General features: G+C 35.5%; 1 pseudogene; it reads left to right on the top strand.

The window, feature by feature from the left end:
- Nucleotides 1–3545: 3545 nt before the first annotated feature.
- LOC107749606 (stimulated by retinoic acid gene 6 protein homolog) overlaps nucleotides 3546–5384 on the top strand; it is a 28461-nt pseudogene continuing 26622 nt past the window's right edge.

Raw genomic sequence — 5384 nt, 5'->3', positions numbered from 1 at the left:
TAAAATATTGCATATAATTATATTATAGGCTCTAAAATATGTATAAAAATGATATAGTTTCTAATATTGACATCCAGCTTTATATAAGATCATAAAACATTACATATATATTATATTATATTATATTATATTATATTATTGTGCTCTAAAATACATATAAAAATAATGTATATTTTTAATCAGTTTTTGGTGGGGTGGGCCAAAATTATTATTTGCATATAAAAAAGCAAAAAATGTAAATAAATAAAAGTGATTTTTTTTTTCTTCAGAACTGCTAAACATCGTACAGATTCTGAAAGAGGAGTGTAATGAGATACATGAGAGCGCTGGTACAATGAATGTGTGTAAGGGGTGTTTATCCTGACACAAGCAGCAGCTGCTTCAAGCTCTGTGTGATACACTTGTCGACAGTAATAATCAGCTCTGGCTCCTCAGTTGAACAGGGGCCTGATAGTTTCACCAGGAACACACATCAATCCAATTAAGCCCTAATTGAGTGTTGCAAGGTCCATTGATTACTACTGCCTCAGAGTAATAGAACGAGCAAGAGGCGAGACAACCTCAGAAATTAGGCACGAGACCCTGGAGGTTTCAGGGTGTCAGAACGTAATGTTGGGGCCAATGAGGGTGAATCTGCTTTGGAGACTCTGATTGCTTTCTTCTGTCAGACTCCAAAATCATTCACTCTCACACAGATAAATACTTTGAGAAAATAGATGTTGTTACGCAACATATGGAAGAGGACAGAGAATGAAACTTACACGGGTGTGTAAAAGTGGCTCTGGACTAGGTGTTGGTGTGTCCTCTATTTGAAAGATTGTCTTGCCACTTATAAAGGGGTAGGGAATGATGGGTTGTTTTGTAGACAAAACAATTTCACCTTGAGAAGAAAGACGAGGACTGTCATTAGAAGTGTGTGATTTAACCTCAATGTCTTGATGTGGATTATCTGTGTTCACATTGTCCATGCGGTCTGAATCTGGATTAATCAGGTCCACATTGTCCTTAAAGGTATAAAAATCCTATATTATAAAATGCTATATTATTTTGTATTGTATATTGTATTTATTGAATCTTTATATGTCACCAAGATTTTTGAATGTTTATGAAAGAATACTTACATGCTCACCAAGGCTGCACGTCATGATTTTTGTCATTCTTGCAAAAACCTATAAAATGTAATAAATACAAATATCAATGACATGTCCAAAATAAAATAAAAAATAAAAAACTACTACAAATCTAGTTTAAACTCACATGCCAAGTTCATAGAGGTGTACTCTTTGTATTAATGTTGGTGTCATATGGTTTTATAAAACTTTTATACCACATTTTAAAAAAATGTACATTTAATGACACAAATATGTCATGTGCTGTAACCATCAAGTAAAACGTAATAACAGTTTCCTTTGACTTTGAATGCATGTGAGTGTACACATCTTAATCACAATATTTATAAACTTTTTTGAAAATATATTTTTAAAATAAAAATATTTATTTACAAACATCATAAATTATTAATTCATAAATATTATTAAATTTTCTGAGTTGCACCACATGACATTTAAAGATTTTTTTTTTGTTGTTGTTGTTGTTTTTATTAGGATAGGACAGTATTGTAGACAGAAAGTGAAGTGGGAGAGAGAGAGAAGGGGACAGGATCGAGAAAGATCCACGAGCTGGGACTCAAACTCGGGACACCGGAAGTGCAATGGCGCTATATGACAGTGCACTTTTTTATTTTTATTTATTTATTTTTGCATGTAATTGCATGTTGGTTGAAACACATGCCTTTGATTTGGTGGACAAAAGTTTCTCTAAAATATATATATATATTTATTTTCTAAGAAATAAAAGAACATGCCAAACTACTTCTTAAGATTTTTTCCCTTCATTAGAATATCAGCACAGTTGTACCACCCAGACATTTTTTTACTTTTCACCAGAAAAAAAAAAATTTAAATAAATTTTAATTCAGAAATTAAAAACATAGAAATTGTGCATTTAAGGCATGATGTGTACAAATATAATTTTTAATTTATTTGTGAACAAAATAAAAGATAGGCCAAAAAACGGCATAATGTCATTGACCCACAAATGTTAACATCATGTGAAAGACTACTGGAGCTCTAAAACTGGCCTACCATTGAGTAAAGAGAAGACAAACTTGTTGCGTGTGAAAGAATAAACCTCATCCAATCTGGTCTGTGCAATAGTATCAGAAATTTTCTCCAAAACATCTCCGTCTTCACGTCTCAGGTGGACCCGGGAAGCAGAACCATGGTCAAAACCAGCTGATACTCACCATTAAACCGCACATTCACAACCTCAAAAACAAAATCCAATTCTTCAATCCTGATCCATTCTCTCTGCATAATGAGGGAAGATCAAGAAAAACAATGTGGTGAGAAAAGTTACGTTAATTAGAATCCAATTATAGCACTGCAGCTGGTTTATACTGCATATAGAACATATAGCGCATATATAAGTTTTGGTTCTTTGCTATAGTCAGAAGGCCATTGTGCTTGTCGTAAAGAGGTTACTGGTTCCCAGAGACAGTTGAAGGCTTTTATAAAGCTTCATGCTATGGTCAATACCTCGTCTCTCTGTGATATGTGTGCAATGCATGTGTGCATTGGTGTGTTCAGCAATAAAATACAAATGTTTTTGTATGGTCTGCATTTCTTTACAGAACACTTTGCTCCAACTATCCAATAGCCTACTATGTGAACGCAAATCAAAGCATGTATCAATTTCCCTTGATGTTTCGTATCAGTGATCAAAGGCCACTGCTTTGAACTTCGGCCAAGAGGTGTCCTATCTTACAACAGCGCTTTCCTTGTGTCTTTTTTCTTAGCGAAGTTCGTTACCAAGATATTGTGGCCCCTGCAAGAAAGGGTCAAAGTCTGTAGAGACAGCATGCAGTGTTCATACAAAACCTCATTCAAAACACTGAACACATGGTTATCGCAAAGCTGTAAAGTAGGAAACCCAAGTGTGTGATACCCAAAAATCCACTTTGCTGAAGAAACGTACGGAATGCAAAGGGTCTCAAGGTGGGACGGAACTTTGGGATTTCTTGGAATCAAGGTAAGGAGTCATTCAAAATTTGATTAAATTGCTTCCATTTTCTTTGTGACTTAATTGTATTTTTTTATTGGTACTTAATGCTAAAACAAATTTTTTAGAAAGGAACTAACTGTGGATTGGGGAACTATCAGGAAATTAAAAAATAACAATAAAAAAGCTTTGTACTTTTCACAAATAAAAGTGAGATTAGATCAAAACAAAACAAAAATTATGTAAATGAAGCATGATATAAAAAAAGAAACTATATCATAAACGTTAACAGAACAGCTGCATAATTAAATTATCGATTGTCTTGTTTATGAATGCATGTGGGTCATGACCAAAGATGCACGGTGTGATGGATCAGTTCACACAATCATCCATAATGCAACTGTTCTATAATTCCCCGAGACGACTCGTTCTTCCCGAGTCACATTAAAGATTAGTTCAAAATGAACGAATCGTTCAAGAACGACCCAACACTAAATTATTCGCAAAGGTCAGGTGAAAGAACGTGCGCGCATGGAGCGTTTTTACCTGAAGTCGGGAGATGGTGAGTTATCAAAATAATTTGTGTTTCTCACGTGCCATTGAAAAACAGGCTGGTAAAAACATTTAACTGCGTATTACATTCATAAAATCCGTTACCGAGGCTAACAACACCGTGCCGATCTTAACCTCCTCACACGCTTGTTATAGATACACAAAAGCAAATTAACAACATTTTGGAGTGCAACAAACCACTTGCACCTTGCATGCGCATCAGGAAGAACTAGTTAGTGGTGTTTGATTATTTCGACACACTCTGAACAAACCTCTTAAAACTTTGGCGTCTCATTCCGGTGCGGAACAGTAACGTTACGCAGTCGTCATTCATGTCTGGTTTGTGCTACAGACATGAATGACGACTGCGTAACGTTACTGTTACTTTTCTAAGCGATCATACTTAAGATTTTCGACGATAAAATGTTGAGACAATCCCATAGACGCTGAAGGAAGGACCTGTGCCATATCTGGCAGGTTACTGGCCCAAGTTAAAATAATAAAAAAGTAAATAAATAAATAAATGCATACATACATAACATTTGGGGGCGGCCTTTTTATTTGTTTATTTGTTTATTTGAACTTGTAACCTGTTAGAACCCCTTAGCAATGGCATAGCAACATGCTAAAAGTCCCTCAGAAAACCTTAGCAACACCCCAGCATTGTGGCGCTGACTACTTCAAAACAGACCATTACAACAGTAGATTTATTCTAGTTTTTTTTATTTACACCACATTGATACCACTAAGTCACAAATTAAATTTTAATGTGGTTTGACATATATAGTCAAGTCACAAGCTGCTGAAATTTGCTTTATAGTAGCCTATTTCACTTTAAGTGAGTATACTCTTTGCCCTTATACTTATATATCCAACTTTACATAGAGAGCTGTACAATATAGTTTACATTTTGCAAGGATAAACTATCGAGTAGAAATTTGCTATATATTGCTTTACATGAGTTTACTGTATAAATATGTTAATAAAGTTGGTTTTGCAATTTTAAAACAGATATTCAGATACATTTAAGGAAAGGAAAGGATGTGTAGCCAAGTATTGTGTCCCATAGGCTACTCGGAAATCCCTCAGGCAATCCATCTCATGAACAGTTAAATGTTCTTCCCACTGTGCAATACCCAACTATCTAGACTTATATTTATTATACGTATGTTATTCATTTGAATATATCTTACATCTATCCACATTCCCTTGCATTATTTGTATATAGCACATCTGAACATACAATATACTGTCTACTGTCTTTTTGTATTTTGTATTGTTTTTACATATTTATTTTTACTCACTTATTTTTATTTTGTTATCTGTGTCTTGTCACTTGTCAACCAGTCTGTGCACTGGAAGCTCCTGTCACCAAGACAAATTCCTTGTGTGTGTGTAAGCACCATAGTCTGTATAAAAACATGGACGTAGTGTCCGTGACGTCACCCGTAGTTTTCTGAAGAGCGTTTTTGAAGCTCAAAGTGGGCGGAGCTGGCCGTCGCCATCTTGGCCGTGCGTCACTCCCGGCCCGGGTAATCGAAAATGGGCAAAGAGGCGGGAGCTGGTTGCGGAAACCACGCCCACCTAGCTCGACAGTGCTGACAGCAGCAGCAATCCACCTGTCACTCAAGTGGCCCCTTAATTATGCAGAACTTTAAGGCTTAATATAATTTAAACGGATGAGTTATAAAAAAATTCACCCCCCTCACAGTTGTCATGAAGGGCAAAATTAGCTATGTAGACCAAAACCACTTTTTGTACCAGGCTGTAAA

The sequence above is a fragment of the Sinocyclocheilus rhinocerous genome, unplaced genomic scaffold, assembly GCF_001515625.1.
Source record: "Sinocyclocheilus rhinocerous isolate Xijiao unplaced genomic scaffold, SAMN03320098_v1.1 scaffold2798, whole genome shotgun sequence".
Classification (NCBI taxonomy): Eukaryota; Metazoa; Chordata; class Actinopteri; order Cypriniformes; family Cyprinidae; genus Sinocyclocheilus; species Sinocyclocheilus rhinocerous.
The sequence above is the reverse complement of the archived record's forward strand: the minus strand, read 5'-3'. Positions and strand labels throughout refer to the sequence as shown.